The following is a 13094-nucleotide window of genomic DNA, read 5'->3' on the forward strand; positions in this document are numbered from 1 at the left end:
CAGAATACAAGAATTTTGCCTTAGTACTTACATGTAATTCTACTAATAAATACAAATAAAACTTGAAAAATGCAGAAAGAGAGAAGATTTTTTTCAGTCTTTCAATGAATAGAGGTCATTGTCCAGCTTTATGACACTCACCAGTGATGAAGGATTCATAGATTTATTTGGAAATGTAACACAGACTGAGAAACAGGATTTTAGATAACAGTGCGATTACTTAACCGCAAATTTGAAAACATCACAACATTTACATATATTTTCCATATTTACTTCCTTGTTCTCTCTCATATCATACCGAAGTTTGGGTATTTTACTACTGAAATGGAAAAATAATTTTTGCTTTCCCTATACTTTAGTAGCAGAAAATTCCACTTTGGAAAGAGATTTCCAGAACTCCAGATTCCACTGAGATTCGGCTGCCTTGTATGAAAATATTTTGCAGTCCATCTGTGAGCATAAATTACCAATATTTTAAGTAAAATAAACACATCTCCAAAATTATGAGATGACACATATAAACCAACACAGGTAGAATCATGTAAACTCATGCAGCAGCATCTCAGTCAAAAACACTCATCTTTGAGATGGAATTTGCAAAGTAAATAATGATCTAGACCTGCAGCGTGAGCACCCTCTAGCACAGTTTAAAGAGTGACAGGCTCTGACTCATCCTTTCAAAGAACATGGCTGTCATTATCATGCCCAATTCATGCATGTCTACACTGCCTAAGTTAAATCAGTATTGCTTGTATACTGCATCTTTCTCACCATTTAGTAAGGGTCTTTTCTCTGCTTAATTCATCACCTCAGAAAAATCACATATCTGCAGAGCTGGTACTTTTGCAAAACAGGTTGCTCAGAGATACTGTAGTGTCACTGTCAGTGAAACTGTTCACAGAATCACAGAATGGTAGGGGTTTAAAGGGACCTCTGGAGATCATGGAGTCCAACCCCCCTGCCTGAGCCTGACCACCACAGAATCTAGGGGCAGGTCACCCAAAAACGCATCCAGACAGGTCTTCAAAGTCTCCAGAGAAGGCAACTCCACAACGTCTATGGGGAGCCTGTTTCAGTGTTCTGTAACCCTTATAGTAAAGAAGTTTTTCCTCATGTTGAGGTGGAACTTCCTGTGTTCTATTTTGCATCCATTGCCCCTCATACTATCACAGGGCATGACTGAAAAGATATTTATATACATTAACAAGATCCCCTCTCAGTCTTCTCTAGACTGAACAGCCCCAAGTCTCTCAGCCTTTCCTTATAAGACAGATGCTCCTGTCCCTTAATCATCCTTGTAGCCCACTGTTGGACTCTCTCAAGCAAATCCCTGTCCCTCTTAAGCTGGGGACCCCAGAACTAGACACAATACACTAAGTGGGGTCTCACTAGGGAAGAGTAGAGGGGAAGGAGAGCCTCCCTCAACCTGCTGGACACACTCTTCTTAGTTGCACCCCGGGATACAATTGTCTTTCTTGGACACAAGGGTACATTGCTGCCCCATGGATAACTTGTTGTCCACCAGGATTCCAACGTCCTTCTCCGCGGAGCTGCTTTCTAGCAGGTCAGCTCCTAATCTATACTGGTGTATGTAGTTATTCTTTCCCAGGTGCAGGTTTCTACACTTATTCTTGTTGAACCTCATTAGGTTCCTCTTTGCTCAGTTCTCCAGTCTAAATGTTGCTGAATGACCGCACAGCCTTCCAGTGAATCAGCCAATATTCCTAGTGTCATATCATCAGCAAACTTTCTGAGGATTCACTCTGTCCCCTCATTCAGGTTGTTGATGAAGATGTTGAACAGGACTGGACTCAGCACTGATACCTGGAGAACTCCACAAGTTACAGATCTCCAGCTGGACTCTGCACCACTGATCACTACCCCCTGAGCTCTGTTGTTTAGCCAGTTCTTAATCCATCTCACTGTCCACTCTTCTACCCCACACTTCCTGAGCACTGTTGGGCATATGGTTTTTTCTCTTCTTCATGTTCACACAATTTTTCTGGTCACAAGGCTTCTAAACTGATGGCAATTTCTGGAGATTTTTATTTCTGCTAAAGATAGCCAAAAAAGCTGACCAGAGTCATATTCTTCTTCCAGAAAACAGCTTTAGACATCCCGCCTACCCAGAGAGTGATGGTCCCCAAAATGTGGGAGTTTTGTTTTATTTTCAGAAAGTCTGCTATGTGAAGCTTTCACATATCAAAGCAATAGTATCAGAGATACCAACTGAAGACTTCTACAGTCAGGCAATCTCCTAGACTTCAATGTCACAACCACCTCAGAATTAGCTCCAGAAGCACCTGGTTGTTTCTTGCTGATATTCCTCCCTGATAGCAAGTGCTGATAGCCTTTTATGTTGCAAAACAAGAAGGACTTATCTATTTCAGATCTCATAGAGAAAACTAGAACTTTCTTCTAGTTCTGACAAACTTCACCAACACTGGAGAACTTGAAATCTTGATCTTGGAACAATGAAGAACTAGACATATTAATATTTGAAGATCTAGCTAGTCAAGTCATCCAAACTATTTGCTTCTGATAATATAAAAAATACTCTGTAGTGAAAATCATTATTTATTTTTTTAAATATAATGTTAATGAAACATATAACTCTTTAAAGTGGTAAGACAAGTATGGGATAGACAATGTTTGCAAAGATTTCTCTGTCATTAACTAGATGACTGTGAATATTCCATTCAAATTTGAAGGAATAATTTAGAGCTGATTTTCCAATTTAAGTCTTTTTTTTTTTTTTTTTTTTTACAGTTTTAATGTCTAAAAGAAACTATGTCAGTAAAACATGGACAGGATAAATTTTGATCCAGAAACACTTTCCTCATTAATTTTTAAAATAAAATATGTAGGTATTTAAAGTGCACTGATTCACAGTATGACATATCAGCAGTGATATTATTGCCTACTATATAACCTAAACAATAAATCTAAGTATTGAAAATGGTTTGTGCTGTAAAAAGAACAACAATTTAAAAAAGCTAGACCAATACTGAAGCTTTCCAAAATCATAATTTGTATGGTGAGAATTAACTGCTTCTTTCCTAGACAGTTGCTGGTCCTGCCCAGTTTGTCAATTTTTTCCCTTCCCATCTTCCTGGCTAGATATTTTTTCCCTTTCAGTTCCAGCCTTAATTCTTCTAAGCAGTTCTCCTTATCAATAATATAAATTGCAATTAGAGGTTAAAGGGATTTTCCCAATTTCAGCTGATCACAGTAAACACCTGTGTTTTAAACTCACACTGATGGATAATTTTCTTGACTATGAGTGTTAATTGAGCCCAAAATACATCTTTCCACTGAATATCAAAAGATAATAACCACTGGGGTGTCTGAAAACATGAAACATTGAAAATGAAATAATTTGATATGTCAGGAGCTGTGATTATTATATGAGCACCATACTGTTAGGTTGTCCTTTTTAAAAAACATGACATACCAAATTGCTGAAAACTGGTGTTTACCACTGTAGCATTTCATTCTTACATGTCATCTTAAACCTTGTCACTTTTTGTTATGTTGTTTCTCATCATATTGCAGTTGGATATGACACATTCAGTTACATGACATGACTCATTGCAACCTGAGAAATCATAGATTGGTTGGAAAAAATGTTACTATAGAGGAAGAGGCTTTTCAGGAGTCTTCTTGGTGGAATATCTGTTAGTAACATCTGGGGTTTTTGTCTCATAAATGTGAAATCATTTAAGTACCTTAAGCTTCACTCTGAACCCCTACTCTTGCTTATTTGTTGTCAGAAATTATTTGTGGTTGACTTCTTTTAAAAGGCATAGAGATCATAAGTATGTATTAAAGGTACATTATCTTTTGACTTTATGGTCACAATAACATGTTATCCCAGTGCTTTTCTGTCATGCGTCTAGATATTGAGATTGACTTGGTTTTTCAGAATCTAATCTCAGAATTCTAGGAGCAGAAATTAGGTATACTTGGGGTATTGACAGCAAATTTTTAAAGCTGTTTCTGAAGTAAATTGTGTGTACACTCAGAGAACATAATAGGCAGATTGTAGCAGTGAAGCTGACAGATCATAGAGTTACAGAATCACAGAATCACAAAATGGTTGAGGTTGGAAGGGACCTGTGGAGGTCATCTGCTCCAACTGCCATGTTAAAGCAGAGATATGTAGAGCAGGTTATCCAGGACCATGTCCAAACAGCTTTTGAATATCTCCATAAATGGAGACTCACCAGCATCTATGGGCAACCTGCACCAGTGCTTAGTCACCCTTACAGTAGAAAGAAGCGGTTTGTTGTGCTCATATGGAACTTCTTGTGTTTCAGTTCAAGCCCATTGCCCTGTCATCACACACTGCTGAAAAGAGCCTGTCTTCTTTACACCTTCCCTTCAGGTATTTATAAACATTGACAAGATCCCTCCTAGTCTTCTTTTCTCTAGGCTAAACAGTCCCAGTTATCTCCACCTTTCCTCATAAGATAGGTACTCCGGTCCCTAATCATCTTAGTGAACCCTTTGCTGGAGTGTCTCCAGTAACTCCATGTCTCTCTTTTAATTGGGAGACCAGAACTGGACAAAATAATCAAGAGATGGCCTCAACATTTTTTGATGAAGGTGAAGGATCACATTCCTCAGCCTGCTGGCAGCACTCCCCCCAATGCAGCCCAGGGTACTATTAACCATCTTTGCCTCAAGGGCACATTGCTGGCTTATGTTCAACTTAATATTCACTAGGACCCCCAAATCCTGTTCTGCAAAGCTGCTTTCCATTTGCCTGGCCCACAGCATAATACTCATGCATGAGGTTGCTCCTCCTCAAGTGCAGAACTTCACACTTCCCTTCATGGAACTGCACAAGGTTCCTGTTAGCCTATTTCTCCAGCCTATTGAGGTCACTCTAAATGGCAACACAACCCTCTGATGCATCAGGCACTCCTCCCAGCTTTGTGTTATCAGCAAACCTTTTAAGGGTGCACTGTGCCCCATCGTCCAGATCATTAATGAAGATATTGAAAAGAATCAGGCCCAATATTGACCCCTGAGGTATGCCAGTGGTTAGTGGCCTTCAACAAGACATTGTACCACTGATTCTCACCTTCTGGGTCCATCTGCTTAGGTAGTTTTCAATCCAATTCTCTGTCTACTCGTCCAGCTCATATGTCATCAGCTTCTCTATGAGGATCTTATGGGAAACAGTTTAGAAAAGCCTACTGAAGTCTAGGTAGACCAATATCTGTTGCTCTCACCTCATCTACCAAGCTAGTCACATGTAAATTCTTGACTGCATGGAAACTGAAAGTTGCAAAAAAAGAAAAGTCGTATGACTTATGAGGTTTTTTTCTCATCATTTAGGGCCTCAATAAGTTCACTAGAGCTTTGCCTGCATTATAACTTTTCCTCTGATCTGAGCTTGATGTATAGAAGGTATCACTTGTTTCAAAAATTTAAGGTTTGCGGTCCAGATCTTGACTTTCAAAGCAGAACTATATGGGTCAAGTGCCAGTTAGAATTGATTCAGAACTAATGAAAGAGAGCAGAAAGCATTAGAATCCAGAGAATCAATTAATGAGCAATTATGACCAGCAAACAGTGTTGCAGTTTGCTCTTGATGATGGTGATGATCATGAGTCCTGCATGTTTGGAACATAATACCTGGCTAAACCATTGTAACCATCTTATGGCTTTACATTTCTCTTGTTATTGTTGAATAAACTGTTGACTTAATAAAAGATACACAGTATTTTTTTCACTTTTTGTTGAGGTGAATTTCAAAAGCTCGTTCATTCAAAATCAGCCAGTCAGGGGCACTGATTATGTGTCTTCCAGTCATGTAATTTCTAGTTCCTGTGACATCACTTCCAATGCAAACATCAGGTGATGTATTTCCCTTTCCAGTGACATACTTTTTTTATGTCACTGTCCCCTACCACTAAGTGGCTGATTTTAAATCTTCAGACCAGGAGCATGAAAAAAATATTTTGAGTTTTTAATGTTACCATGATACCTTTGGCAGAAAAGTCATGGCATGTCTACATTGAACCCACAAAAGTATGTATGCTAGCATCTGAAACTTTTTATGAAAGTCATAAGAGTTCCCTTTTTTTTCATTAATCCCTTGACACAGCACTCAAAATATAGTCTTAAGAATCTGGGCTAGAACTAAATCAGTGAAAGTTTCTGCTAAGTTTCTTAAATACATTTTTGCTTGCATTTTATTCACCCATATTGTAGAGAAAAATTATTTCTGGTTTCTGTGGGAACTCTTGTAAGTGTGTAAGGATTCAAAATGTAAAGCGGTTGGTAAAAAACTTGTAAAAATAAAGTTCCTTTGCAGCTTTTCTTCCTTGATAAAAGTACAGAGAATGAAAACCTTTCACGAGAAAGGAGAGCATATGATTTTCTAAACATATGGGAAACGTGTGCAAACTCAAGAAGCATGAATTATTCTCTTGAGCAAAAAAAGGCTTAGCAGATGTTAGTGGGCAAGAACCGTGTAAACATTCCAGGTGCTTAAAGAAGGGTAATTTTAAAAATTTATAAATAGGAAAAAAAGACACATGAAACTGCAAAGCAAATATTTGCATAAAATTCACAGGTAATAAGTGTTTCACAAGTTATTTTTCTCTGTTTTGTTTGAGCATGTGCCAGTAATTTCTCATGAAAGCTACTGGTCAGCAAGAATATGGTATATATTCTGGAAAGTGTTGTCATTCTTAATTATTGCAACTTACAAAGATTTTACTGTTTTAAGTACCTTAATCTGAGGATCAGACCCAGCTGTTCAGGGGCAGGACAGGCTGTCAGCTGTAATTGCATCACATGACCCAAAGTGCAGATGCCCCATTGAGGTCTGTTGGTGGAGGGATGGAGAATTAACCCTTCCAGCATATCCCTACCTGCCATCCATGAAACCTGACTAAAATTTGTCTAAGTAGTAAAAGTAACTAGGTGACATTTTGCTGAACAGGAATGATGTGTTCATGATAAATTACACTATACAGGAGGGGGTAAGGGTGTTGTTAATCTAAATTATTATAAAACCCAAATATTATTTGTGAAATGTACATTTTCAATTATATTTAAAATGTGTAAGTTTCTCTCAAGTATTTTGAAGAAAACAGATTTCAGGAATGAGAGATGGATTTCTGATAGACCTAAAAACTGCTAATAAAAGTTTTATCTAAAACTTCTAAGGAAATATTTTGTGGAACATAGTATTTTCCAGAACATTTTTGTCTTTCTGATTAGCTTCCTGCTCTACTGATTGCTCTTTCAATGTGAGGCACATCTGTTTAAGTGCGAGATAAGACTCAAAATAAAGAAAACATCTCTTTTGAGGTTCACAGGCATCACCAGAGGTTGGAACATACTGTGAAGTGCAGTTATTCTAGTATCAGCTATTCCACTTTGGCACATTCTTCACCTGTTAAATGCTTGAGTGGTGTTGTGTCTTCTTTCCCTGGATATATTATATATTGACAAAAACTTGCCTCTGAAGCAGTGCCAACACAGTGTAATAACTCAAAAAATATGAGGACACTGTCAATAAAAATAATGTAGGAATCGACTACATGCATTCGTTAATGGAGTAAGATTGAGAAAAAGTTATTAGAAAGTAATTAACTGTCAGCTTTCGGGTTTCCAGTGTATGACATTTCTCACAAGCAGATATTACATATATCCTCTAAATTCCCCTTAAAAGTGAAATATTTGTTTCAGGTGTAAGTATTAGCATTCTGCTAAATGTGATATGAAAATGTAACCTGGTATATCAGCATTAGATTGAGTGCTGTGCACAACACTGACATGACTATAAAGACTCCCTAAGGTTAAATTGAGCTCCGGCACTGAAATTCTAATTAGAAATATGAGTGCTCCAACTCTGCGTAAGTGCATGTGTGTTTAATTATTTTCCCTTTTTACCTTACATCTTTCATTATTTTGTAGTCTTTTTCTTCCTCCTTTCTTGCTGTTTTCAAGCAACTCAATCTCCTCACTTAATCTGAGTGTAGGACATTTCTTTAAGTTGGCATTAATTGACAAGCAGTGTTTAATTATTATTTTTCATCTCTGAAGAGACCTGATATTAACTCACCAAGGGCCCTAGACAGCATCTCAGCCCATTGACTCATGTGGCACAGCTCTGCCATCTTCTGACACATCTATTCTCTTGTCAGCAAGGCAATAATTTTCCTTAGTGTAATACTAACACAATTTTGTCTATAGTTTGTCTTTAGGAATCTCCTACCTATTTAATAGTGAACACAACATTTTTATGGAGGATAGAGTGAGTTATTCTGTACCTGAGACGTGTTTAAACTATGTAGGACACCTGATTTCTTTATCACACTAAAAGGCACTTAAGAAACCTTAGTTTCACAAATGTGAGTACAGTACTTAAGCTATCACAAGAACATTCTGTTTGGCATAAATTTCTGCTACTATGTCTCATTCTTTAAAGACTATGGTAATTTCTTAAATTTTTCATGTCTGATATGAACTTGTTTCAGTTTATTAAAGAAACGTAGCAAAATAAATCTGGTTTTATGTGGAGAGTTTCCAGTGTAAATCCCTGCCCATAATAAAATATTTTCTCTTCTAAAAGATGTGAGTTGTGGTGGAGAAGACTCAATGTAAAAATTCAATTTTGGTAAATCAAAATTCCTTATATGAACTGCTTAAAATTTACCATTTTCCTCTTGTAGAATGAAATCTTACTAGTTTTACATCAGAAATCTCCCCAGTAGTCTTAATGAAATTCCAACACACACACACACAAATTTCAAACAGTTCTCAACAGGTACAGGTTTATTAGTGAAAATTAAATGACCAGTGTGAATCTTTTAGACTTAGAAGGAATATTAAAAATTTGACTAATTTTTTGCATTAGTACTAAGATTCATGTTCATCTGCATTGAAAATATATTGAAGTGCAAATGTACTGCTGTGAAACAGATAAAAATGTTCACATGAGTCCTGAAGTATTTCATTTCTTTTCCTGGATAAAGCTGCATTCTGAGGTCTCATAACTCCATTTAATTGCTGAATTGTACTTTACAAACCTTTACTTTCTTCGCCATTGATGCACCCTAAGCTTATTCAAATTTTTTCTCTCCCTATAGGCTATTTTTTTAGAGCTACCACGGACAGACCTCCAAATGGAACACATGCACAGCATCTGTCTTGTCTGTCCCAGTAAAATAGAAAAAAGAGAAGACAGACTCTCCAGCTGCAGGAAAGTCATAACCCCAGCTATCCTTTGGTAAAATGTCTCTCACTGCTTCTTCTTTACCAATTCTGGGTCTGTTTGGTAAGTGGAACCTCGACATGGGTAAATAAGAATCTGAAAATATTCTGCAAACCTGTTTAGAAGTGTGTAAATGCTTGACAGTGCTATAATCAATACATACTCTATTATTAAACATTATTAGAAAGTACTATTAGGTTCCATAAAAACTATTAGGTTCCATAAAAACACATTTAATCCCCATAAAATATTTAGCTTGGAGTGTCTAATAAATACAGCATAGGATGCAAGTAAACACTGTCCGGAAAGTCCACAGGCATTTAATCGCAAAAGTTACAGATGAAATACCAAACATAACCAAAATTTTCTGGAATTGTCTGGAAGTATATCTAGATGTGTCCTTCACAAATATCAGTTCTGTTTAAAATGTTGTGGTACATAAGTTTGATTTATACCAGTTTATCTGAATATATGTAGCACATCTACAACCCTTCTTTTATTTTTTTCTAAGTATGACCATAAGCTCTGTATTCAGTGGTCTTACATGCAATGTTATTGCTGAAATCAGGAATTTGCTTAGGTCTGTGTAATCCTCATGCAAGTTCTATTTGATATATGTGATTATTTTGAAAAGATAAGAGAGCGGCCTGTTGCTTGACAATAACTCTTGGAAGTTGACCCTGGTTGCATTACCACATATTTTTAGAACCTGTAACCTTTTGGAATATTATTTTTATAAATACAATACGATCTGGTGTGTTGTACTGATGGAGTGGAGTTGATTGCACTCAGCCCTTAGCTTCATTTGCAGCAACACATTGGTTGTGAATTAGTGTGCAATAATTCATACCCTGTTATGTCTTAGGTCTAATTATAACATTTGTTCAGGTCTAGAAATGCAACACAATGGCACTAAGATTTTCAAATTAAGAAGCACCCCTTAGTATTTTTGTTTCAACATGTAGTTCAAGCTGTTGTATGCTACTATAATAACAGTGTATTAAATAGTAACATAGACTTCAGCCTAACTTCTACACATATTGTCATGGTTTAACTTGTGATCAGCAATTAAACAAGTGACAACAATCCTCTTGATCCTTTCCCCCTCCCACCTAGGAAGGGAAAGGAGAGAAAGAATAAGGACAGAGACTTTCCAGATTGGAAACTAAACTAGAAAGCTTTAATTACACACTAATGATAGAAAAAAATATGTACAATTATATATAAATATGTGCAGGAATGTGCAAAACAGCTATCATCTTGCCCCACCCTCAGCAACTGCCGTGGCACTCTCCTGAACTGTGAGCAGTTCTGAAATATCCTGGAGCACTGCCAGAGAGAGCAGCAGAGCAGACAGGAGCTGAGAGGAGAGTTATGAGGGTCAGGAATGCATGGGCCTAGGGATCAATGGTGACAGATAGATGGACACCAGCCATAGTCTGAGAACAGGGAAAGAAAAAGAAGGGCTTGACTTTCATAATCTCTGAAGTTATAACAAGAGTCACATATATGAGTATGGAATAATTTGTCTGGCCAATTTTGCATTCTGACTAGTCTGTTTCTACCTACACGATGGTTGCAGAGATGAGTCTTCTGCTCCTTTAGTGTCCAAAGTAGCAGATTCAATGAGCAGACCAAAGTGCCATTGGTGTCTTTGCAGTAACTGTAAACATTTGGGTGTTATCAGTCCACTAGCTGGAAAACTTGCTGCTAATTTCAGCAAGTGTGCTGCTTAAAAGATAGTTCACTGAATTAAAAAATCAGTAAAAAGAAAATTGCCTTCATCTTGGATCAAACCAGGACACACATACACATTCCTTCTGTACAGATACTTTCCATACTCAAGATGCTTGGATCCTGTCACATGAATGGGGATGTAAGTCTCTAGATTGAAATAATCATACTGTATAGTCAATCTATCTGATATGTTATATTTTTGCTTTCATTATAATTCAAGGGGCACTTCATTAAAATAATCCTACATTATTTGGAAAAAGTATCTGCATTATTTTTCAGACATAGAACATGATCAACAGACAGTCTCAGTATTAATTACAAGGATACTTTAGACACCTAAACCTAACATTTAGGTTCCCAGAATTCTTACACTATCCTCAAAGTCTTCATTAAAGTCTCCTAGACAAGTAGGCATGGCAAGAAGACACTCAGGATTTTCTCATAGGTCTGGCTAAAGTCTAGGAGAAGGCTGAAGTTTGTCACGTATCTGTGGTACTTGCTTCTCTCCTGATAAAGAATTTGTCACTCACATGAAATTAATTGGAACTTGCAACACTGAATTTTGCAGGGTGGCATGGTGCCTAAGGCTGTACTGAAGTCCTCTGCTGAATTTTGGTCTGACACACTTGCAAGTCTTTAACACTGTAAAAAATTGAATTCTGGTGTCTCACTGGCTGACAAATACCCCATCCATTGGACTGTTTGGTGTGGTTCTTTTAATAGGCTACAATTCTGTTGAGACTGAAAAATTTAAGAAAGCAGGAGCAGCTAAAGAACATACATGGGCAATGAAGAAAAGTCAGAAAATCAAAGAGAATTTCATGGACAGCATCTGGAAAACTGGGTTAAAAATCAAGTTTTGCATAAATACAAGTGGAATGAACTACCTAATTTGGTTTCTAAAGCTACCCAGCAAGTAGGCTTAACAGAAAACAGGAGTTCATATGGCGAGCAGTACAGTAACTGATGACTCAGTAGAAACATTTCCTAAAGTTTCCTATACTCAACATGTCAGTAGGCAGTCATGTTGGAAATGTTCTGAAATTAAAAGTAATATTAGACCATTCTATTTCTAGTACCTACTTGGTTCTAGTTCTAAGAACGTTCTTGCATTTACACTGGGCATCAGAGCAGATGTAACAGGCTAATCTGTCCTTACAAGAAAAAAGTACATAGGTACTTAATCCAAAATCCTGTGTTGCCTCTTTTCAGTGTTTGGTTGTATGAATTTTCTCTGTCATGTATTTCATAACTACGTGGTCTACCTGACTGTGACAGTTAATTTTTTCTGCAGATTACTCTCCTATAAGATGAGCAAAACTGACTCAATAGCAAATCACAGTTGCTCTAGTAGTAAAAGTGTTGTGGATTGGTTTGTGTTACAAGATAGCCATAGACCTACACACAAATGGGCAAAAAGGTGGAATTAGTGCTATCATATAGGTGATAATTTGTGCCAGTTTCAACTAATCAGCATAGGGAACAAAGAGCAAAGTGGTATTGTAGTATGCACTGTAGATTTCTAGAGACGGATTGTAGTGCTGGCTTCCTGGGTGTTCCTGATAGTCGCAAATGTCTTCAATCCTAGCTAGGATAAAGTGAGCGTAGTTAGGCCCACTCATGCTACCATAGAGTTGCATTTTTTTCTATTACTATTCTATCCAAAATAAGGTTTGGTGCTTTACTGATGCAATTAATAACAATGTGTATCGCACCAAATTTCACATATAACAGTTTAATTGATGGTGTAGAAACATTTGCTAGAATTCTGAACTCTGCATTTCTCTTCCCTTCCCTCTCCTTCCCTTTCCTTTTCTTTTTCTCTTTTCCCTCCTTCCTTCTCCTTTATCCTTTTTTCCCCTTTGACTTCCCCCTTCCCATTTCTTTCCTTTCCCCATTCCCTTTACTTTTCTTTTTTTTTTTTCCACTCAAAAGTACTATCCAAAGCAGAATGTGAATTATGTGGCTTGATTTAGTTCTGTGAATATCTGCTGAACTGTCTCCTGTTGTATCTCAAGGTAAAATTAATTAATACTGAGTTTAAAGGATACAAAGAGAGTTTTTGAAATTATATCACGGAGAAAGATATATTGAGATGTAAATCTAATACTAATTT

The sequence above is a fragment of the Chaetura pelagica genome, unplaced genomic scaffold (assembly GCF_000747805.2).
Source record: "Chaetura pelagica isolate M959 unplaced genomic scaffold, ChaPel_1.0 scaffold11, whole genome shotgun sequence".
NCBI lineage: Eukaryota > Metazoa > Chordata > Aves > Apodiformes > Apodidae > Chaetura > Chaetura pelagica.